The 26256-nt window shown below is 36.6% G+C and overlaps 1 protein-coding gene across 3 annotated transcripts in view; it reads left to right on the plus strand.

Moving 5' to 3' along the window:
* CSMD3 (CUB and Sushi multiple domains 3) overlaps positions 1–26256 on the plus strand; it is a 1542511-nt gene that overhangs the window by 795 nt on the left and 1515460 nt on the right. The window lies entirely within an intron of this gene.

The following is a 26256-nucleotide window of genomic DNA, read 5'->3' on the forward strand; positions in this document are numbered from 1 at the left end:
AGATAGATAGATAGATAGATAGATAGATAGATAGATAGATAGATAGACAGATAGATGAATGTATTTGCATGCATCTGTGCATTCTCTATATGCGTGTCCCTATGGATGAATGGAAGGGTGTAGAAGAGCTGCACTGGGACCTTGCAGAAGGGTTGGGAAAGATAAAAATTTTAAAAGCATGAAATGCCATGAAGTGCAGAGATAGAGCCTCTGGGGGAGGAATAAAGATAGAAAGAAAGTCATTATCTGAAGACCAAAATAAATAAATAAATGAAAGACCTCCAGAAAGTCTCCTGTTCAGACAGGTAGAAGTGAATGTCACATGCACATTGGAGAGGTGGAAATGTAAAATGTCATGTAAAGCAGCAGGGATGCAGGGAACATTGGGGAGCATGTGAAAGGGATCTCCATGAAATAGGCAGGGGAAGAAATGAACCCGAAAGCCTCATTCTACAACTTCACACGCACCCTGCTGTCTATTAATTGCTGTAAGAAATACTCTTGAGGTGTTTATGACTAATGATGAATTTTGGATGAATTGCCTCCTCCTCCTTCTCCTTCTCCTCCTCCTCCTCCTCCTCCTCCACAGAGCAGCTCGAATAGACACTATCGATCTCGGGATTTTTTTGGGGGGGGAAGGTGGACCCAGTTTTAAATGTCGGTTTTTGCATAGGCACACAGAGGTTGTCAACACAAACTGCATGTTTCTTCCTTTTTAAAGGGGGTGACTCTCTGAACTGCAATCTGGCTCTGTCTTTATGAAACAGTTTATTGTACAGCTTGCAGCTGGTTGTCCTCACACAGAAAGCAGTGCATTTGCATTCCGTAGAAATAATAATTCATGTTTCAAAGGAGTGGGAGGGCTACCTTGTGCTATTTTATCTTAACGCTATATTCAATGATAGGTAATGTGGTTATGGTTGTTTGTTTTTTTTAACATTCTTAATTCAATGGGGCTTTCTCTGTCTCTATGTGCAAGCAAAATGCTCTCTAATCCTCAGCTTGCATTAAAGCATATTTTGGCAAGAGCCTTTCTTTCAGAGATCCAAGCCAATACATAGAAAACATCCTCATCGCCTTAGAACTATAGTTTTCTGCATAAAACGTGTTTCTGGTTGCACCGGACCACCTTACGGTTGTCTGCTCGACGTATTAGGATCTTAGTATTAATGTTTAGTTTGCGGGCCACAAGGCTAGTTTAATAGATGGCTCCGGAGCTCCTTAGGAGACGGGTGTTTTTTAAGTAGGAGTCGCGTGGAGGCAGCATCCTATAGAATTAAAGAACTAGGGTGTCTTTCTTTGGAAAAAGATGACCACGGGTTAACTGCAAGTTTTTGTGGTACCTGTTGAGTGAAAAACATTTTGGGGGCGGAAGAATGGGGAGGTGGGGCGGGGGAGTATCGGAGCGGGAAGCTCAGACAAGCCTGACAGGATACCAAGATGCGCTGACTGCAATTATAGTATTGTAACCCGCACTTACCGTATGTTCTGAATGAGACGCGCCAGAAAAATGAATGAAGTGTTAATTTGCTGTAAGTGACATAAACAATCTGACCTTCCTTGTCTCTAGATATCTTATGTTTTTAATTTTTTAATAAAATAAAAAAAATCATCCCATTCCATTCTTGAAGGGGCTTGGAGTATTACTCTCTCCTTTGGTGCCTTCCAGAAAGAATAGCCTACTGTTCACAGGAGGTATTTTTCAAGTGATCTATCTTAGGTGATAGAGATCTCTTCCAAGGCCACTTCCACTTTTGTCAGTCTCAAAACTGGTCCCCTTATACATTTTTTTTTTAAAGGAAGCGTCTATGTGCTTCAAATTCCTTCTCCTTGGTATCAAACTCCTAGGTACTTTCTCTCAGGGCCCTGCTGATTTCGTCTGCTTTCTTTTTTGAGCGTTGTTCTCTAGGGTTTCTCTTGCTAGCCTTGAAACACAGAATTCCAGACTAGATTAAGCCCTGCTTTTCAGATCTCTCTCTTTCTCTCTTTAATTTGGCTAGACCATTTCTGTTTGTCCATCAGGCCTTTACTATATACTGAGATCTCACTTCTTATAGACCTTGGATGTTTTCATGTACATCCAACTTCTAAGATCTCAAAACCCTAAGTTAGCTGAAAGAAAAGCACCTGACATTTGAGAAACAATCTTCCCAGTAATTTCTTACCTACATAATTTCATACTCTCAAATATACATTGCACAGCCATTTCAGAGACTTATGCAAAACACCATTGCCTTCGAGGTAAAATTGTGATCAATATCAATCCTGCTGGGGAAAGATTAAAATGAGTAGACATTAAGATAAAGTGTGGGTTTTATAAGAATGTACATAGACTATATACATATAATATACATATACATATAGGGATATATACATATATTCTACATGCATGTACAAGCACTTGTAGAATTTTAATCCGTTTATGTGTTTTATACATTTGTTGAAATGCCAACCCGATCTTCCTCCTTGAACATTTAAAGTACACCTAGGGGACTGAGGGAAGGGGGGAGGTCAAGGGAGGAGAGGAAGGAGATGTTTGGAGTCAGCAAGCCCTTTGAGCCACTGCTGCCCGAGGAAGCTGCAGTCTATCTGCCTAGTCTAGAAAAGAGATGAGCTTCTGTCTTAGAGGTACCACTACCTACATTCGGTCTATATATACATGCACAAAGGGGGTGCTTTCCCACGCTCCTTCCCTTGTGGATATGAACGAAAAGAAAGTGTGGCTAAGCTGAGAAAGATACAAACAATCCGAGTCTAGTAGGAGGTGAGAAGAAAAAAAATGTCTTCCTCCTTCCCCTTCTTAGCTCCATTTCCTCAGCTGAGTGGCTTGCTAGCTCACATGCCCCAGGCTTCCCTGAGTCCGAGGGTGTCTCCGTGGCTTAGACCATGCTGCCTGATGTGTATACACTGCTCTCCTGAACTGCAAGGCGATGGAATTCCTGACAACCCAGGCCACCAGCAGCCAGAGGCCTGTCACAGCTCCCCACCCCTTCCCCTAACCCTCCAAACTCTCACTATCAAAGCAGGAAGGAAGAGGTAGGGGGGAAGGGGCATCTGAGTCTCTCAACAGCTCAAAGCCACTGTAGTCATTAGCATATCTTTACAAATTACCACCTTTATCTCTTCCCAGGGAGTTCCTCTGGGGGCTGGTGCGGTGGCTATGCGCTCTAAGACAGAGACCCAGGCCCGTACGCGCGCGCACACACACAGGCGCACCACAGCTTTTAGCGAAACTGGTGGATATAAAGATTCCAGTTTTAGAGTACAAAGTCCCGAGTTCGAATTCTTTTTCTGCAGCTCCCTACGGGTGACCTTGTACAAGTTACCTAATACCTTTAGATTTCATTTTTCTTTTTTGTATAACAAGAGCTTGAATTAAACGGCCTCTGATATCTCTTCCAGTTCTAGATATGTGATCGATTAAACTGACTGGAGCATAGGGCTAGAGCTGGACAGTGTTATAGAAGCGATTTAATCTAACAGCCTCGTTTTACAGATGAGGAAACTGAGGCTCAGAGAGGTTGACTAACCTGTCCTTAATTCTATAGTAAGGAAATGTCAGAGGTAGGATTTGAACTCACTATCCCAGACTCCAGGAATGCACTGCTTTAAGCCCCATCACTGGGGATAGGGGGCACATAAAATATATTCACAAATAAGCATGCATGCATAAACGCATACACAAATGCACACACACACACACACACACACACGTGTGTATGTTTAAAATTGATATCCTGATTAAAACACCACCATGGATCTGTCTAGTATTTGTATTTTGGTCCTTATATGTTGGAAGCCAGGATCCAGCCTCATTGTTCCCCCAGGCTTACAGAAAGATGTGCCTTGCATCCTTTTTTATTTCCTCCTAAGGCATATGTTCATTTATTCCCGAAGCTTCTCTACCTGAACTTTTAATCGATTGACTCTAGGGTTAAACTGATGGAGGACACCGCCTCTGCTGATGTCTCTGTAGGGAGCGGAGGTTAGGATGAATTGACACTGAGGAGGCTCTGAAAGAAGCGAGTGTGTGAGTGGGTGCGCCCCCGAGGAGGAAGCGGTTGAGCGGGTAACAGTAGGTTAATGTTTCTCGGGAGTCCAGATGGTCACTGTTACTGCTGCCGCCGCTGCCACAGTATCTAGTGAGGGCTTTTAGAAAGAGAAGGGGCCATCCTCCGAACTCCAGCATCTGCTTCACCCAGACCATCTCTCTTTTCCACGTACACAGTTATGGCCACGGGATGCTCTAGAACTTTGGAAACATGCCTGGGAAGTGGGAGAGGCGAGGGAGAAGGAGGGAAAAGGAGTGGAATGAGGAGACTGAGGCCACAGACCACCTCTTTCCAGCTCATTTTGGCGAAATGCGAAAGTAGAGTGTCCCCACTGAATACTTTAAGGTCCTTCTGCGGAGGGTGGGAAGAAAGTCAAACAACAGAGTGTGTTCTAAAGCTCCTGGAGAGGCGCTCTCCAGGCAAGTAGCAGCTGCTGTCTGAAAGCGATACCCTCACTGGGATTGCAGCGAGTTACAGAATAATAATGAAGCACAGCTATTCAAATTTAATAATAATAATTAGCATCCTCTTTCTCATTATTATTATTAGATGTGACTTTTTTCTATAAAAATAATGCTCCCTTGGGCGAGGGAGGGCTTCTGTGGCTGACCGGTCTTTCCAAAGTACCTGATTACAAAAATAAGCTTGTGGAAGAACTTACCAACTAGTGGCTAGCATTCCCAGTGGCAGTAGTTGGGGGTGGCGGAGGGTGGGGAATGATTTCTGTCTTTTAATCTATCATTATGAGTGAACTCCATTTTTACAAAACTCCATTTTCCTGAATTTGTGAGTTCCCTGGTGGTAGCATCAGCAGCCTTTGCAAAAATACCTGAACAGAAATGTTGGGCAGTAATTTCAGCACTGTCATTGTACTTTCAATAATGAGAACCAAGAGAACTTAAATTATGAAGAAGATGGGAAGGAAGGACTTTTAGGGAGTCAATAAAAGGATTGCCTTGCATGTGGATAATAAACTAAGATTGCCTTGTATGTGGATAATACATACATGTGTGTATTTGTATCTCAAGCTCAATATACACATATGTATACACAAAAGATATCACACATATGCACACATACACACGTGTTCCCTATGTGTTAATAAAGTTGTTGTTGTTTTGTCTTACCAAACTGTGCCTGTGGATGTGCAGTATGTTCGCAATTTCACAGTTGTGCTCATTAATCCAGAATTAAGCATTTTCCATCTTGTGAAAAGTGAGTCTAATTGTGTTGGTAGAGGCATACCTGTCTCAGAAGTGGCTTGCTTAGCCAGATTGTTCATTGGCCTCTCCAGAAGGGAACTCAGAGATATCTAATCTATGTTGTTTCCTTCCCCAAACCTTTTCAAAGAAAGTAAGGTCATTTGTCAACACTCTTGGGAAGACACATGTTCTTTTGAAAAACCTTTGTATGATTGACAAGAAAGTATGCCCACTCCTTACTTTCAAGCATATGTCTGCAATAAGATGAAAATATCTAACCTATCAATGAAATTAAGGCAGCAAACAATATATCTTATGTCATTTAAATTATGTGTAATTTTATTTTTCTCTGTGTAGAATTATATTTGATGACCTGTGACCAGAGATTTAACTGACTCATATTATATGGTTGTTATTCTCTACTTTTATCTAAAAGCTTATAGGGTAGCCCACTAACAAAGCTAGTGTAGTAGTTCCCCATCTTTGTGGATTAAATGATTAATAGATTAAAATGGAATAACACACTTTACAACACATGGCCTATGAAAACCTTCTTAAATTTGAAGGACTATCCAAGAATATGTAGCCCACCCAGAGCATGTGAGAGATAAAGAAAATAGTACTTATTTATAGCTTGGAGGAATATCAATAAATAAGAGTGTCCAAGGAAAGAAGACAAGGATGTTGAAGAGTTTCTGCTTTGTCCCATATAATAATCACTTAGAGGAACCAGATTGTTTAATCTGGAGAACAGGAGGCTTAGAAGGTAAAGGATAGCTGTCTTCAAATATATGAATGACTATTATATGAAAAGATAAATCTTATTTAATTTGCTTAGTCCCACAGGGTAGAACTAGGAATAGTGAGTAGAAGTTTAAAAAAGCAGATTTAGGCTTGATGCCAAGGAAAACTCATTAACACTTGGTGCTATCCATAATTGGAAAAGGCTCCCTTTGATAGGTAGTATCACCCCCTCACCACACTTCCATACATCTTTAAGTAGAAACTGGATGACCGCTGGTGGAGTGTTGTAGAAGGATTCCTGTTTAGATATAAATTGGAATATATGATCTTTGGCATCCTGCGCATTTCTGTCATTCTGCAAGTGAATTCTCCAAGGCCAAAGAAATACTTTAAGGAGCAGTTCTGGGATCACAAGAGAATCATCCTAATTTCTATTGAGACTTCTCTAACCCTCTACAACCTAGTTCACTTGGTTGTAGGTCCACAGTTCTTTTAACTATGCCACATCAACTTTACCAACAGGTTTATTTTTTTAAATACTAGTAGAAAAATTTCAATTCCAAAAAATGGCATGGCAAGTAATATTTGTAGAATAATATTTATAACCAGTCTTATATAAACCACCCAACAATGTAGGTTTATTCCATATAAATGGAAAAGAATAGTTTCATTTATTTACTAAGGCAAGAATGACAAAGAAAAGATTTTTTTTAAATGAAATATTTAATTCTCCTGAGTGTTCTAAAGATAAATCCCTGCTGATCTTCAGTGAGTGAGAATCTCTTCCTTTACCACCTTATCTCATCATGTAAGCAAGATCACGATAATACAAACATTTCCTATAGAACATTATAAGGATTATACGAGAGAATTGAGATAATTCAATTACACACATTTTATGATTTTGTGCTTCCTTTTCAAATACATGTTACTTTATTTCAATACATATCTTATTCATACATATTTTCTTAGTTAAATTCTAAGAAGTTGTATTTCATCAGTTCTTTCTAGTTTGGTGTTATCTTTACTTGTAATGGAGTCCACTGGCTAAATGCATAAATTTTATATACTTTTCTTCTATAAAATTTTTCCATGGACTCCATAGTCTAATAATATTCTCATCATGTGATATCATAAGAATGCAGTAACACATTAAAGGAGAGATAATAGTTCAACAAAATACATTGCTTTAAGGTTAAATTCAATTTTAATTAAACATTAATGCTTTTTAGAACCCCTGTAAGACACTTCAGTGGAGGTTTCAAAGTGAAAATAGAAGAATTTATTTAATAGGAAGGAGTTGAAATACTTTACAATGTAGTAAAAAGCTTGCCAATGTACTAGAATATCTCAACCAGCCACTGAATGAGTGTAAAATGAGACAACTATTTAAGATCACAGGCTCTTTGAGGTCAGAGATAGCATGTTTTTTTTATTGTATTCTGCTAGTCAATGTAGTACTGCTTAACAAAAAAACAAAACAAAACAAAACAAACAAACAAAAAAAAAACCCAGGACTACAATACTATAAAGTCAAAAAAGATAGTACTCAATAGTTTAATTATGTCATTAAAAACAATGCCTCAATGCATGGAAAACTCCAACTGAATATTGATTATGCAAGACTGGATGTGTATTCACATGCCAGGGGCTAGCCTTGAAGTCAAGAAGGCAATGGGCTCAGGTATCTTCTTTTAATACATCCTAGCTGTGTGAAGATTGGTGAGTCACTTTATTTCTCATTGCTCCAGGCAAATCTCTAAAATAAGCATTGAGGACTAGTTGTTAATCTTCACTTGTAGAAGAAATTTCCTGAGAGTTACCTACACTTATGAAATCAGAGGACTAGACTGTATAGATTTCCATAAGTATATGAAAATATATGCATAAACATATGTATCTGTGCCTACATGTGTGTGTGTGTATGTATATATATATATATATATGTATTCAATGGATCAGTGATAAAATGGGAATTGATATATTTTAAATTGTAGATTATTTCATGTAAAGAATGAAATTATTATCCATTTAAAAAATTATTCATTTGCAAAAGTCAACATACCAAAGTTCAAGTTTCCCTCTGATATATACTATAACAGTTAATGGGGGAAAGAGGAAGCAGTAGAAGTCTGTTGTAGCATAGAAAGAAAGGAAGAAATAAATAAAGAATGGTCATTGATATTTGAGAAATTTTAAATCATAGAAGTGAATAGAATGAAAGCCAAAAGGCATCATGGTCAAACAAACAAAAAGTGCCTTTAACAGTTACATTTGAATTTATTTTATACTTAAAAAGGAAAGCACACCATATGTAAGAGGGATTTGAAGATTCCTTTGCAATCATTTCTTTTCTGTTCTATTTTATATATGGAAATGATCATTTTAATTGGTCTCTGTTAAGTTTTTAAAAAAAATAAAATTACCGAAGTTAGAATCATAGAATTTTTAAGTTGGAGGGTATCCAGATATCTTCAATACTGATTATTTTATTGAGCATTCCACTCTACTCTCAGAATATTAAATGGAACACTGGTATGGAATTTGTTCAACATAGACCAGAATCTCAAAAGATAGACAAGCACAGATGAGTTATAATCTGCATTATTGAAGGGAATATCTATAAGGATCATAGATATAGAGATGGAAGGATGAGATTACAGAGCCACTGAAGCATTAAGAATGCTATCTTCCTAAGAGACATAAATCACTTTGGCTCTCATTGATTGGCCAACAATGGCTCAGAGTGAATGTAAATACCAATTGCTTCTGTCTTGGGCAGAAACTGTGAGGGTCTTCCCCTCTTAGATTGATTTTTTTGCTAGGTAAGAGGCCATTCTTTGCCTCATTTCTTACCTACCTTTTTTTTTTTTTTTTTTTGGTCAGGCAATGGGGTTAAGTGACTTGCCCATGGTCACAGAGCTAGTAAGTGTTATGTGTCTGAGGCCAGATTTGAACTCAGGTCCTCCTGAATCCAGGGCAGGTGCTCTATCTGCTGCGCCACCTAGGTACCCCCTCTTACCTACCCTTAATCACTGAATGTGCATTGCCTCAGTCAAACTGAGACCTGAGAAAGATCTTAGCTTAAAAAGGCCAAGGTCTTGCACTGCATCCAGGGCCATCTCCAGTCATCCTGATTTATATCTTGCCACTGGACCCAAATTGCTCTGGAGGAGAAAGTGACGCTGGTGAATTTGTACAGCTCTCTCTCATCTAAATCCAATTCATTTGCAAGTAATGGCATCACCTTCCTGATGCCATGATCCTTTTCGAGAATGAAGGACAAACAATAGCAACAATATCTATATTACCAGTGTTTAGCACAGATCCTAGCACATAGTAAATATTTAATAAGTGCTTTTCCCATTCATTCATTTATACATATGTATATATGAAAGAAAGAATGAATGAATGAATACAAGTACATATTTCATATAGAACTATGATTTCATTGATGAAATGAAATCATTGAGGAAGAAAGCTCCTCCCTTAACCAATTCAGATTTGCAGCTGTTCTGTAATTTATATTTTTAGAAATTTGCCCGGAGCACTGAGAATTCATGTGCCTTTGCTAGGCTTATGCAGCTGGTATGGTAGGATCTGACCCCAAGCCTTCATGATTGGTCTGCTTTAACAATGATAATAATAAAGACATATATTTAAATACTTAAAAATAAATTTTTTCTCATCTATTTTCATTATTTTTACATTCATTAGGGTAGATATTATGCTTGTTCTGGAGCATAATTTAAATGACTTGCACAGAGACAAAGTGAGTCACCTATTCAGGGTTCCACAGCTAGTTAATGTGCTCAGAAGAATTAAGAAAGACTTCTTTCTAACTCCACTATTCTTTCATCCTAAATACTGAAAATATGCCAAGCCTTCATATTACTTGTGGAGCTATTTGCTATTTTATTTTTATAATGAATGGCATACTCAATGGTTACCCAATCACTGAAGGTAAGTGGAAGATCCAGTTTGTTGAACTGCATAATTTTAGAACTAGAAAAAGCCTGAGTTCCTTTATTCTACCTCTTTTAATTAATAAATGAAGAAACAGAACCTTCAGAAGTTAAATGACTTCTCCAAAGTCAGGGGCATACAGAACTATAATACTACATATAAAGTCTCAACATTGCCCCCACCACATCATATGCATTCCTGCTTCATATTCTTATTTATATCATGCACTGGTTCTTCCTTCAATTTACTCAGATTTCACCACTTTCAATGCCCTTCCTCATCCTCCATGCTGGCTACTTTGATAAGTGAAGGTAACACTGATTTCACAAAATCACACATTTTTTTTTCTTCCTAATATCCCATAATACCTAGCATATGTACAATAGCTTATGACACATGCTTATATTCATTTAAAAAAACAATTATCATCATTAGATTTTTAAAAAATTAATCAAGATATCTTAAAATATTTTAGAACAAAATTTTTATTTTAAAGATAAAAAACTGAAGCCCAAAGGACTCGACCAGTCAGATAGCTAGTCAGTGACAGAGCCAAATCTTTTGACTTTCTGATGTATGCTCAAAATTTTAAGTCATTGAACTGCTTTGTAATTATTTCATATCTTATTATTTCAAGTGTACATTTCTCAGAGAGGAAGACCAGACCTCCTTTATAAAAATTATAGTTGGCACATTTACATATCATTTTAGTGCATTTACAAAGTACTTTATGCATAATATTGCATTTGTTCCTATTACAAATAAACAATTTAGAAATGTCAATATATCAAAGAATTGTGCTTTGTGAATAGTAGAAACTTCTACTAACCCATCTATAACTAAGTAAAGTAAGTCTATAACAAGTTGCTTGAGGCTCAGTGCTAAACTTTGGCTGTAGTCATGCAGTTTGTAATTTTCAGATGTGAGAATTGAATCCAAATCTTCCTAATTCAAATCCATCACTCTGTCTACTATGGCAGATTGGTACAAGGTTGCTTTTTTTTTTTAAACCAAAATTTTGCAGATAAGGAAACTGAGTTTCAAATAGGTTTGTAAGTTGGCCAAGGTAACACAATAAGTATCTCAATTGGAACTCAAATACAATTCTACTTTCCCTACATGTCTTGCTGTTTCCATTGTAACATACACCCACAGTAACTAGAAGTGTTTTAAGTATGTGGTGGGTGTTGAATTCATACTTGTTTAATTGAATAGATTGTATAAGAGTGATTTGGGGAAAAATGCATGAGAGAAAGGGACAAATACCAGGTTTTAAAAGAGATACAAATGTGTTAAAATAATTGAAATTGAAATTGCACCTCCTCATCTGAGGGGTTAATTGTAAAAATAAATCACTGGTTATATAAACACACATGGATATTTTAAAAAGTAAAAATAAATATGTCCCTTAATGTTCTAAAAATAGTCATCACATCTCCATGGAAAAGGTGAGGAAATTCATTTTAATATTAAGCTATTAACTACAGTTAGCCTTTCTGAGCTTCCTATTTACAAAACTGCTACAGAATCACACACACACACACACACACACACACATGCATTTTACTTGCATTATAGGAACTCATGCTCCTGTGAACACATTTTTAAGAAACATTCTTTTTAATTTTATAGTGACTGTGCAAGAAAAATTTTCCATGCCCCAAATATAATTTCATGTGGGGTGTAATTGCTACATTATAACACTTTAAAGTTGAAATATCCCCCTTATAAAAAAATTTCTTTGATATCATTTAATCCATAAAACATAGATGAAGTCAAACATCATTTTCGTTTTTCAGATAAGACTTGACCAAGACAATTTAAGTCAATGATAAAGATCAGGTTCCAAAATCATTTCCACAATTGCAGATTCCAGAATTTTAACAACTATTTTGGAAAGATTTAAATATTCAGATTCTGTGATTGCACAGTTTTGGATGTTTTTGCCACCCATGTAAATAACAAACCATCCATGTTTGACATATACTATGTGCCTCTGCTCCATGCCTTCCCATAAATTCACCACAAATGTTCTACCCAACAGACTAGATACATTCCTTCCCCCCTCTTATTCCATGAGAAGATAAGTAGAACAAACCAAGAAATCCACTTCTTATCCCCCCTTCTTAACATTATCATCCGTTCTTTATTTTTAGCATATATTTCCCTGATATTAAACTTTAATCCACTTTTTTCTTTGAAGTTTCCTATTTTTTGTATGTTGTAATCTGTTCATACCCACCATGTACCTCTCCTTCTGCATGATACACATTTTTAATTCTTCAAAGACTATGACTTGCAAACATATAACAGTACTAAAAGAATACTGTTATTAAAAAGATAGTTCTCTCTTTCTGTGAAAATGCAGGGGTACTTAAAGGAACTCTGCTGTTCTCCAAAAGGCATTCCAAACTGCCCTTTATGTCTTATTTAATTCTGGCCCAAATAATTGTCCATTTATACCAGTGGTCAAAATATGTATGAGTTCACACAGCAGCAACATCAAAAGCAAGTAACTAAAGAATGTCTTTTTTTTTTCAGAATAAGACATATGGGTGGACTCTCAATATGTAAAATTTGTCTATCTTTATCCTTTCCAATCTCTTCCTTGATTTCACTGAGAATCTACTATATGTCCCTTTACTTCAGAGGTCTTCATTGAGTTTTTAATATAACTTTTCTATCTCCTCATTATCTGAAGGAGATATTAGCATATAAGCTACAAATTAAATTTATGATAATTTTGTTTATGTTTGCATAAATAGTGACCATGAGTATTGCAATATCAGTTGACCAAATGTGTCATGAAATGATGTTGCTTGTTATCTTTGGGACCATGATAACACCAAGTCTACCCACTCCATTATTTACCTCACTGAGAGGAGAACCTGTGAACTGTACTTCCATATAGCCATAACTTTAATCTTTCTATTGATTTCATCACAGCAAGCATAAAAAATTGATATGACTTGATTCCTTCAGTGGAATGTCAACCCTTTGGCCATTGGACAGATGTCTGATGTTTAGTGTACCAACATCTAATTTAAATGTTATAGAGGGACAACAAAACCCTGTGATTCTTATCAACTTCTCCCCCTTTCCTCCAGTCTACCATAACTATTGTAGTAGCAGAAGGGGACCACCCAGGACTGAGGACCATTTTGTATGTTTCTTTTGTTGTTATGGTCAAACAATACTTCCCCAAGTTTCCAGACTACTGGTGATCACCCTCTTTCCCCTTATGTCTGCCAGTCTTTGGAAAGTAGAATCCGTCCATTACCACAAATATATATATATAAAGTCTTACCAGTTTGATAGATCCTGCCAGAAATTGCTGGCATATTTTTCAGGCCATTTCCATGGCTTAAAGAGGTATCAGAACAGTACTTTGTGGAAGAAAAAAAATTCTTCCAGGTCTGCCAATTTATTTTTATGGATAATTTTTTTATATTTGTCTTTTTTCTATTTGTAGAAGTCTATTTTTAATAAATCTCCCAAAAAAACTTAAAAAACAATTGCTCTCTGATTCTCTTTAAATGGACTTTAAAAAGGAGGATATTTATTCCTTTCTGTCACTTTCTACATAATTCTTTTTATTAGGGAGTTTTCAGTTGCCTTCTGTTACCACTTCACATGAACTTTAGCACATCATTATTAGTCCTTGGTATGTTTACTGATTGGAATTCAAATTATCAGAAGATACTCTAAAGCCAATGATAGGGGCATTTTTTTTAAATCTTAAAGGATACCTATCTTGGAAAATCTGGAGAAAAAAAGTGTTTTTAATTATTCCATTTGTCCCATGATACTACTTTATCTTACATTTCATTTACCTTTAAATCAGATTATGACTTACAAGACTAGAAGTCTTGTTTGGAATATTAGAATTTTGACTTATCCTGGATGAATACTTAAATGGTATGATATTATTTGAAATTATCATCACTTTTAAACAACAAGTGACTTTGAGAAATGATATTTTCTGGACCTAAATACTTTGAGAAATCTATACCAACAGTGAGGGTATTCCCTCCCATAATTCCAATCACAACTGACTCATCCCTGACCACTCTGTGTGACTCTTAATCATATCCATCCATAAATATGCCATGCTGGAGAGCTTCCTTTAGAGGTATTCAAAACTACATTAGTTACACAATGAACATCTTCATTGTTCTTCTTGCTTTTTCTTATCATACATGATGATACCTTTGGCATACTTAGCCGTATTTATCTGTTCTTTGTTGGAGCCTGTTTAACTCCTGCTGCATGGGTATTGCTCAACTTGAGTTCTTTACAGAAAGTATCCTATGTCACCCAGATTTAATACAACATGGAAAAATATTGCCATTAAAATGGATCTTAGTTCCCAGAAGTTTAGGTTTAATGTTTTTTTTTCCTTTAAAAATGTCCAAAAATAGGTTTTCATAGAGAAACATGCTTCTGCAGAACATTACCAAGCCCTGTATGTTTTTCTTCTGGTTGTAAATTTGCTTTATTGCACACATTCTCTAGCATTCCTTTGTAACTAATGATGTACATTTGTGACATAGGTAATTATATTTAGAAATGCAGCATGTAGTCATTGAACAGAGTGATAAAATTGATAGCAAACACTTTGGTTTTATTAACACTTTGTTTAAATAACTAAACTAAGAAGTCCAGTCAATATTTATAATAACATTTCAATGTTTAAAAGTAGTTACTTTGCACTCACTGGGTATGACTTCCTTTTTTTGACTAGAGAGTGTCTAAATGAATTTTATGTATTGAGAAACCCTGAGAGTTTAAGGTTTGATAGATCTCTAAATCAAAACAGCTGAATAGATTTAAATATTTTGTGTAAACAAATTTGCATCCAGGCTGTTAATCTGTGTGCCAAATTCTAGCTTGATATTTTTCTGAAATGATGGAAATGTTCAGTCTTGTAAATTGGAGTTTGTAGGGCAATGAGGTGGAGCAGTGGATAGAGTGCCAGCTCGGAGTCAGGAAGACTCAGCCCCATGAGTTCAAATCTGGACTCTGACACTTACTAGCTACGTGACTCTGGGCAAGTCACTTAACCCTATTTGCCTCAGTTTCTTATCAGTAAAATGAGCTGGAGAAGGAAATGGCCAGACACTCCAGTATCTTTGCCAAGAAAACCCCGAATGGGGTCAAAAAGAGTCAGCGATGGCTGACTAACAATGAGCTATTTTATTTTGAATCTTCTTTAGCCTCCAGCATTAGCTAACCTGGACAACTGAAGCATTCATCACATGTTTTCGAATGCATTTTAGTAGAAACCTCAAAAAAGCGATTGTATTACAGAATTAACAAATCTGAAATTACAATAATGTCCTACCAGGGAACATTACTCTTCCTGGCTCTTTGACTGTTAGCTCCAAGCTAAAGATATTGACAGAGTATAAAACCTTAGAAATATGGAATATAAAAATTTGAAATTTTCAATAACTCCTGAGTAACAATTTAATTTCATAGGTGTATTTTATACAGTTTATTTAAAAGCCAACATAACTGAAGATGTTTGGAATTAAAATGTTTGATTTCTTTTTTTAATGAAGAAATTCTAAGGCCTTTAATAGAATAAGATGATGGCAGAAAATTGTTCAATTATTTTGCCTTAGGTAAATTAGACATCAATTAACCTACATTCAAATACTTTCATGGACAATATACAATGTTATCTACTATTTACACATTTTGATGAAATTATTTTTATATGAGCAGCCCTGGACCTATTTTGAATATTGAGAAACCTATGAATAAAGAGTTCCAAAACCGTTTTCCTATAATAATAGCCAGTGATTTTGTGAAACAGTCATCCATTCTGAAGTAACAGTTATATGTATATAGTAGCAACATAACATGGTATAAAGTGAATTGTTTAGTGAATTATTCAGATGTGTTTCACATCATGTAGACATAGTCAAATTCAGTGAATATTATTTAGACCCCATAACTTGTCATTTCAGTATTTTGAAAGATCTGATTTTTGTCAGTATGGGCAGTTAAGACTGACAAACATGGCAGCCACTCCACATTCCATAGGTACTTTTATATGTTGCTGTACGTTCTTCCTTTAAAAAAAAAAGTCACCTACTGGTCAAGCTGATGAGCCACTCTGAATTTAACTAGAATGTTCCTTTTATGATATTTCATCTTTGTGATCATATTCAAAGACCTTCTAGCTTGATATGACCCTTTATAGCTATGATTCCATTTTTATAAAGTGCAATCAGGATCATGCCACACCACAATGAAACAAAGGAGCAGTAAATAAAGATGCAGAGTAAGGCTAAAATCATCTTACAGTTCTATATCCTACAATCATTCAGTATTAAAATGATACAGGCTTCCATCTGATTCTTTCCAATATAAGTAATCACTTTTATGATCTGCTTTAATGTGATTTTTCCCTTGTAATTTTCAAATTAAAATGTTTATTGACTTCCATCTGTTCAGTCAACTGATATTAACCAGTTTATCTAGTATTAATGGAGATCCCACGTGGATTTCTGCAATGGTCCTTGTGCAGTTATATAATAGTTTGTGAACAACAAATTATGCTTTATACCTATCACTTTTAATATTATTCCTTTTTCTGAACTCTCTCACTCTCCAATGCCTTTCACAATCAAACTCAAAGTTCTGCTCCTTAATTTTATGGCAACCATGAAAATCAGCCCTGGCTTATTTAATCAAGGTTTATAAGAACACAGGAAAGGTTGAATGACAAAATGAGCAATGGACATCCGGGTAACCTACTCTTTTGGTCTCTCATACTTCTGATTTTCATAAAAATCTGTGATCCTACAGGAACACTATTTTTCTGATATAACAAGCATCAGTGTTCTCTTAAATTAATGATATAAGAAAATATAGAAATGAAGTAAGAATGTTCAAAGAGAAGGAAAGGTTAGCCCCAAGCTTATGCTAATTTTCTTAAATAAGAGTCTAATAAGCCAATATTTTTTTGCAAGAATGATTTTAAAACATGTGCCCATTTTGCCCTTTTCCTTTACATTTTCCTTACTGTCACTTGTTTTTATTTATACACTTAAGCAAATGCTACTGTCTATCTATATCTATATATATAAAATGTGTGTATCTATGTATATATGTATGTAGATAGTGTGATAGTGTGTGTGATTGTGTATGTGGGTTTGTGTGTGTCTATAAAATTTATCCCACTTCTGCCTGTGTGCTTTTTCTCCATGCTATCCATCAAAAGCTTGTTTTAAAACCACTCTACTTTCCTTCAGGATTGATTATAAGATGATTTTGTCCAGGAAAATCTAGTGCTATGGGAGTGGAAATTGTAGCACAAAAGAGCATTTAGTATCAGAACCATAGAATCCTAGAAGTTAATTTGAACTTGAGTTCAAATTCATCTTTAGACACTTATTGACTGCATGGTTTTATACAAATCATCTAAACTCTGTCTCACTTACTCAACTGTAAAATGGGGACGGGTCACTTGGTTGCACAGTAGATAGAGTGCTGGGCCTGGAATCAGAAAGACTCATCTTCCTGAGTTCAAATCTGGCTCCAGACACTCATTAGCTATATGACCCTGGGCAAGTCACTTAACCTTGTTTGCCTCAATTTCCTCATCTGTAAAACCAGATAAAGTAGGAAATAGCAAACCACTCTAGTATCTTTGCCAAGAAAACTCCAAATGGGGTCATAAGGAGTCATACATGACTGAAAACTATTGAACAAAAACTGGGGATAATAATAGCATCTACCTCCCAGAGTTGGTATGATGACCAAATGAGATAATATTTATAAACTTCTTTAAAAACCTTAAAGCACTGTATAAATGCTAGCCATGATTAATTCAGCTCCTTGCTCACTGCATGAATGAATCCCTTCCACATCTCCTGACAAGCACCTCATGGTGTTTCATTTTTATTATCTTCATAGGCTTCTAAAAATTATGGTTTTGCATGAATTCAGGCAAAGGTCTGCACCTTTTCAAACTTCTTTTTGTTTTATTGTATGAGTATTTCCAAGCTTCAGCATACGTGTATTTATTTTACTTGTTTCAGGAAGATGGAACATATGAAAAATTGAGCCAAATCCAAGGCCAGGTCATACAAAGTCTTGCTGCCATATTATAGGGGAGATATACATGGGAGGATTCAAGGCTGTATTCCTAGCTCAGCACACATAGATATTCTGCATTCAGTATTATTTCATGGAATCATAGATTTTCAGAATTAGAAGCTCTTTTCCAAATTGTACCTAAAGTGTACCCTTTACACTTTTTTTTAACAATTGGGTCCAATAAGCAAGAGCTTGGAGACTTCAAGAAAGGGACAATATAATACCTTTCAAAGTCACCCATTCCAATGTTAGATAGTCATAATTCTAAGAAAAAAATTCCCCTAACATCAAACATTAATTTACCTCTTTGCCATCCTCTCATAATGCTCCTTGCTCTGCAGCCCTTCAGATACTTGAAGGCAACTTTCAAATCTTTTCCAAGTCTTCTCTTCTGCAGGCTAAAAATAGGTACTTCCTTCAGCAAATTCTCATATTATATGATCTCAAGACCCTTCATTATCATGCTTGTCTCCTCTCAACTCTCTCCTATTTTTCAATACCCTTCCTAAAATATGGTGTGCTGAGTTGAACATGAAGTCCAGATGTGGTCTGACCAGGACAGAGTACAGTGGGATTGTCACCTCATTACTTGAAATACTATTAGTCTTTTAATTCAGGAAAAGGTACCTTTACAAAAATCAAATGCAAAAGTTTTTACTTAGTTTATAACTCCATTAAATGCAATAGATTTCTATCATCATTCACACTTGTCTTTGAATTTAATATCCAAGAGATGGACAGCAACAAAATATTGCCAGAAGTATAAAAATATATATAGGGCAGAGAGGTAGCACAGTGGATAGAGCACCAGGCCTGGAGTCAGGAAGACTCATCTTTGTGAATTCAAATCTGGCCACAGACACTTACTAGCTGTGTGACCCAGGGTAAGTCATTGAACCCTATTTGCCCCAGTTTCCTTATCTGTAAAATGAACTGGAACAGGAGAATGGCAAACTACTCCAGCATCTTTGCCAAGAAAATCCCAAATGGGGTCAGGAGGAATCGGCACATGACTGAACAACAACAAAAAAGGCTTAGAGGAGATACACACAAAGCATTCAGAGAAGGAAAAGTTAGCTCTAATTGGGAACATCTAGGAAGTTTTCATGGAGGAGTACTGAATTTTACCATGAAGGACTGGGAAGATTTTTCTGTACCCCATTGCAAGACTTAACATTTATCCTTATTTAATTTCACAATTATAATAATAGCAAACATATAAATAGGACTTTAAGGTATACAAAGTACTTTAGAAATATTGCTTCATTTTATCCTCATAACAACCCTTGGAATTAGATGTTATTATTATCCCCATTTTGCACATGAGGAAAATAAGACCAGCAGAGCTTAAGTGATTTGCCCATGATCACACGGCTAATTAAGCAGATGAGGCTGGATTTGAACTCAGGCTTTCCTGAAGCCAGTTCCAACACTCTAGCCACTCTCCCAGTTTGCTGTCAATTTTATCTCCTTATATTCAGCTCAATATTCTACTCTGTCAAATCTTTTTTGATTCTAACCATTTTATCCAGTGTGTCCATTCAAAACTTGTGTCATCAGCAAATGCAATCAGCTTGGTGTTTGTGTCTCCATCCAAGTCAATGGTAAAAATATTAAACAGCACAGAGTCAAACACAAATTCCTTGGGCTCTCCACTGAGAACTCCCTGTTATGATGACACTGAATAACTAACTACTATATTTTGAGTCTTACCATTATTACTTAAAATAGATTTTTTTCATAAATTGTTTTAATTTCCAGAATTACAGCATTTTAGATTTGGAAGGGACCTCAGTCCAATCCATACCTTTAAAAGAATCCCTTCTCCAATATACCTACTTCACTGGTCACCTTCATGTTTTATTTGAAATCTTTCAATGAAGAGGAACTCACTTTTTGCCAAGGCAATTCCGTGCAAATTTTGAATAGTTCTAATTCGAGTTAATTTTTAGGTTCAGAATGTACAAGTGCAATGAAAGATAAATGAAACAAAACTGAGACTATTATCATATTCTTTTAATCTGTTCTAATTGTTGTCCAGTTGTTCAATACCTTCCGGTTCTCCATTGGACAAATTCCAATATCTTCTTCAAGTGGTTTATGAACATAATTTCATGGGGCAAAAGGAAAAAAAAAACTATTCAGGTTAGAAATGGACTCTTCAGCCAACGTATAAATTCAGAAGGTGAGTTTTGAACAAATTGGAATTGTTAGAAAAGGCAAACCCTAACACACAAAGTTAGCTAAAATATCCTTTTATAATAGATTCTTTCTATTCTTGAGCCCAGCAGGATATGATGGTAGATATACTCCATGGAGTTGATTTTGCTCAAATCATTTTTTACTTTGAATATGTGAAGGTATATTTGGCATTGCAAATAAAGGCAAGACACTTTAGTTAACTGATCATCTATATTTTATGTTTACTGCACACAGAACAAAAACTAAATTGAAAGGAGAATGCAACATCTAAATTTGTAACACAAGCTCTTACAGGTTTTGCCTAGCATACAAGTAATTGGAGTTGAGTAGCCTAAGGAGCTATAATATCTCATTTGGGTATGAACACATAGTGTCTAAATTACAGTTCCCTATAACAGATGTATCTCCTGTTGACATAGACCTACATATGAACATCTGAATTTGCAATACTGATTAATTAGGAGGTAATAATTTACATTCCAAAAGAACTGTACTTTGTAAGAGAGTTCAACTTACCATTTACTAGATAACATTTTAATAATAATAGCAAATATTTATAGATTCACAAAGCATTTTACAAATATTATCTCATTTTATCCTCCTAATAACCCCAGGCTTTAAGTTCTCTTATTATCTGTATTTTACATTTAAGAAAATAAGGTAGACAGAAGCTGTAACTTGCGCAGACCAGGAATCTGAGACCAAATTTGAACTAAAGTCTTTCTGACTACAGATCCAGAGCTCTGTCCACTATACTACCTAGGTGCCTGTAGGTACCTGGAATTAAATGATTCACCATTTATTATGTTCATAATTGTACCTCTATTTCATAAAGTAACATGCAATAGATAAGCAGACACAGCATGACATAGTGCAGCTCTTCTGTGGACTGACTTGGAATTAGGAAAGTTAAAACTCAAATTCCTTCTCAGATACAATCTATCCATGTGATTGTAAGCAAGTCACTTCGTTCCTCTTAGTCTCAGTTTCCAAACCTGTAAAATGGAGATAAAAATACCCCCTACTTCACAGGGTGACTGTGAAGATCAAATTATATATAGATATAGATAGATAGATACACATACATGTATATATATATATATATATGTATACATATACATATAGATATAGTTTTTGCAAGCTTTAAAGCATTGTACAAATGATAGCCTTTGTAATTATTATATAGCAATGTAGCAACTTTCACACATGAAAAAATCCAAGTTCTGTTGGGTCCTTTGCTTTTTATCTGCAGACCAACTGAGCTAAGTGTGGAGAGACTCAGAATCTCTTTGACTTCAGAGTTATGATGTTTTTACACCACAATTCTTAAGGAAGAGCAAAGTGGTAGAGAGGCTGTGGTAGATCAATGGAGGGACTTGATCCTTGAAATATTTATGTGGTTATAGATAAGAAAACATGATCTTCAGAGTTAATATGAGTTCAGGATAGTTTGCATATTTTTTTATTTTTTATTTTTAATTTATTTATTTTTAGTTTTTAACATTTACTTCCACAAGATTTTGAGTTCCAAATTTTCACCCCATCTCACCCCCCACCCCAAAATGGCATGCATTCTGAATATCCCTTCCCCTAGTCTGCTGTCCCTTCTATCTCTTCCCCCCTTCTCTTATCCCCTTCCCCTTCTATTTTCCTGGAAGGCAGGATAGATTTCTGTACCCCATTTCCTGTATTTCTTATTTCCCAGTTGCATGTGAAAACATTTTTTTTTTTTAGGCAGTTGGGGTTAAGTGACTTGCCCAGGGTCACACAGCTAGTAAGTGTCAAGTGTTTGGTCTGAGGCCGGATTTGAACTCAGGAGCTCCTGACTTCAGGGCTGGTGCTCTTTCCACTGCGCCACCTACTTGCCCCTGAAAACATTTTTTTAACATATGTTTTAAAACTTTGGGTTCCAGATTTTCTCCCTTCCTCCCTCCCCACCCACCCTCATTGAAAAGGCAAGCAACTCAACATAGGTTATACATGTGCAGTTATGCAAAACACCTCCATAGTAGTCATGTTGTGAAAAACTGACTCTATTTCCCTTAATCCTATCCTGCCCCTCCATTTATTCTGTTCTTTCTTTTGACCCTGTCCCTCCTCAGAAGTGTTTGCTTCTGATTACCCCCTTTCCCAATCTGCCCTCCACTCTATCATTCCCCTGATCTCTTGTCCCTTTCTCCCCCTATTTTCCTGTGGGGTAAGACAGATTTCCATACTCAACTGAATGTGTATGTTATTCCCTCCTTAAGCCAAATCCTATGAGAATAAGATTCACTAATTCCCTCTCATCTTCCCCCATTTCCACTCCACTGTAAGAGCCTTTTCTTTTCTGCTTTTTTGTGAGATAATTTACCCTGTTCTACTTTTCCCTTTCTCCTTCTCTCAGTATAATCCTCTCTCACACCTCAATTTTATTCTCCCGATAGGAGCCCTTCATCTTCAACTAACCCTGTGCCCTCTATATATCTATATCTGTATCTATATATACATATACATATATATATATATATATAAAATTTTTTCCCTCCAACTACCCTAATACTGATAAAAGTCTCATGAGTTACAAATATCATCTTTCCATGCAGGAATGTAAACAGTTCAACCTTAATAAGTCTCTTATGATTTCTCTTTCCTGTTTACCTCTTCATGTTCCACTTGAGTCTTGTATTGGAAAGTCATGAAATCTATTCAGTTCTGGTCTTTTCATCAAGAATGCTTGAAAGTCCTCTGTTTCACTGAATAACCATTTTTTCCCCTGAGGGATTATACTCAATTTTGCTGGGCAGGTGATTCTTGGTTGTAATTCTATCTCCCTTGCTCTCCAGAATATTATATTCCATGTCCTCCTGTCTCTTAATGTAGAAGCTGCTAAATCTTGTGTTATCCTGATTGTGTTTCCACAATACTTGAATTGTTTCTTTCTGGCTGCTTGTAATATTTTCTCCTTGACCTGGGAACTCTGGAATTTGACTACAATATTCCTAGGAGTTTTCCTTTGGGGATCTCTTTCAGGAGGAGATTGGTGGATTCTTTCCATTTCTATTTTGCCCTCTGGTTCTAAAATATCAGGGCAGTTTTCTTTGATAATTTCTTGAAAGATGATGTCTAAGCTCTTTTTTTGATCATGGCTTTCAGATAGTCCAATAATTTTTAAATTCTCTCTCCTGGATCTATTTTTCAAGTCAGTTGTTTTCCCAATGAGATATTTCACATTGTTTTCTATTTTTTCATTCTTTTGAATTTGTTTTACAGTTTCTTGATTTCTCATAAAGTCACTAGCTTCTAATTGCTCTATTCTAATTTTTAAGGAAGTATTTTCTTCAGTAAGCTCTTGGACTTCCTTTTCTATTTGTCCAATTTTGCTTTTTAGTGCATTCTTCTCCTCATTGGCTTTTTGGACCTCTTTTGCCTTTTAGGTTAGGCTATTTTTTAAGGTGTTATTTTCTTCAGTATATTTTTTGGTCTCCTTTAGCATCACTCTCAGTTTTTCCTCTACTTCTCTTACTTGCTTCTCAAAATCCTTTTTGAGCTCTTCCATGGCCTGGGATCAATTCATGTTTTTCTTGGAGGGTTTGGATGTAGGAGCTTTGGCTTCTTTGTCTTCTTCTGATTGTTGTTTGATTTTCTTTGTCACCAAAGTAAGATAATATAGTCTGACTCTTTTTGCTCTGCTTGCTCGTGATCCTGGCTGATTACTTGAGTTTTAAACTCTTTGTTAAGGTAGGGGTCTGTTTCCAGTGTGGTGAATGTACTGTTCCAAGCTTCAGGGGTTTTGTGCAGCTATTTTCAGAGATATTTCTAGGGACCTGTAAATTTTCAGTTCTTCCAAGGTGTTATGATCAAGGGCGAGGTGTTTACTCCTTTCCTGGCCTGTGCTCTGGTTTATGAGCACTCTTTTCAGTCTTGGAACTGTGAGGAGGGTTTCCTCTCCACAGCCACTACAAGCTCCACCATGCCAGCGCTGCTACTCACCCCAGGACTGCCGCCCAGAACTGTGACCCAGATCCAAGCATGGGCAAACCAAGAGAACCCTTGCCCGCTGAGAGATCCCTGCAATTCCACTCTGATCAGTCACTCGATTCCCCTTCAGTCTGTGAGCCAGGAGCTCAGGAGGCAGCCACCGCCTGGGGGCGAGCTCAGGCACTGGGGCTGGAACCCCACCATCCTTTTCTCTCACCACCACAGAAACAGATTTTTCCCACTGACCATCTGAGTTGTCTTTGGCGTTCATGGGTTGAGAAGTCTGGAAACTGCTACAGCTGCCTGTGATTCAGTCCTCTGAGGCCTGCTCCAGGTTCACTGCGGCCTGCCTGCCCAAGCCAAACTGTGCTCCTCTCCCAGCCTGGCATGATATACCTTTCTGATCAACCATCCAGGTTGTCTTGGGCTGGAAATTTGTTTCACTCCGTCTTTTTGTGGGTTCTGCTGCTTTAGAATTTGTTTAGAGCCATTTTTAAAGGTATTTGAAGGGGTTTGGGGCAGGATAGCTTGTATATTAAGGTTTTGTTTTGCTTTGGTTAGTTTGATTTTATCCCTTGAAATGGTGCCTCATTTCTGTGTTTCTTAAGGGGATGGAGATTTGTAATGAGGATAGCTTTGTCTCTGACTCTGGAGAGAACTGGGGAACTGGCCTCTATCAATCAGATTGAGGGGGAAGTCATTTCTCATGGGAATAAAACCCCAGAATAGGCTGGTTTAGAAACAGAGGTTTGAGATACCTGCACCACCACTTCCCTCTCTACTCTTTTTCCTCCTTCTCCTCCCTACTCCCTTTCTTCCTCTCCTTCTCTCCTCCCTCTCTCTCCCCCTATCTCTTTACATATCTACCACTTCCTCCCTCCTTTCTTCCTCCTTTCATTTGTCTCTCTCCTTCCTCTACTCTTGTCTTCTCTCCTCTCCTCTTTCTGTCTCTGTCTCTATCCCTCTTCTCTCTGTCTGTCATCTTTCTCTCTTTCTATTTCCCTCCCTCCCTTCCTGGCCCCTGCCATAGGTCTCTACCCTTCCTTCTCCTTAATATATCACCTGCTTCTTTTTGTGCCAGTCCATGTTACCCCACTACTTCCTTCTTCCTAATTCTACATAAGAGTGATAGCATCAACTTAGCACCTAGAAAGAGCTGTGCTCACTCCAATATTATACTAGGTCTATAATTTACCCATACATGCACTAATTATAATTACTTTTTGATATAATCTTTTTTAGGCAACAGGAATAGCAAGAACATAACTAAGTTTTAAGTATGTGAGATTTCTTTCTCTTAGATAGGAGTTGCTAGACATGTCTTTTTCCCCACCTTCACTCACTACCCACTCACTCCTCAAACATTTTGCAATGTTTTTCAAATCTATAGTATTACTGAGACTGCTCCAGTAAGTTCCTAATCATTAAGTGCAATGTTGTGGTGGGTTTTTTTAATGCTTATTTTTCTTGACTTCTCTGAACCATTTCTCAATGATGAGTTTTCCTTCATTCTTGATAATCTGTCCTCTTCACGTATAAATCAATTTCCTGGTTCCCCTCTTAACTCTTTGACTACCACCCTCAGTCCCCTGTTTTTTCCTGCTTCTGAAACGTAAACATTCTCCTAAGCTCCTAGTTGTCCTTTCTCACTTAAAGTATCTCAGAGTAACAGTATGAAGGGAACTTAGAAGGCATTTTGTTCAATTGGTAATGGAACAAAAATTCATTCTCATTCTCATCCATCATCCTCAGAAATTGGTTATCCTACTTTTGTCTGAATTCTTCTATGGAGGGAATCAAACAATAGATAGTCTAGTGGATGGAGTTCTTGACCTGCAGTCAATGAGAACTTAGTTCATATCTTACCTCAGAAACCTTATTGGGTCTGAGACTATTGTTAAGTCTCTGAGCCTCAGTTTCCTAATCTTTAGATTGGGGTGATAGTAACACCTACTTCACATTGTTGTTATAAAAATCAAATAAGAATAATATATGTAAATGAGAATATTATTCTTATC

This window comes from Vombatus ursinus, unplaced genomic scaffold (genome assembly GCF_900497805.2).
Source record: "Vombatus ursinus unplaced genomic scaffold, bare-nosed wombat genome assembly UNPS02010284.1, whole genome shotgun sequence".
Lineage (NCBI taxonomy): Eukaryota > Metazoa > Chordata > Mammalia > Diprotodontia > Vombatidae > Vombatus > Vombatus ursinus.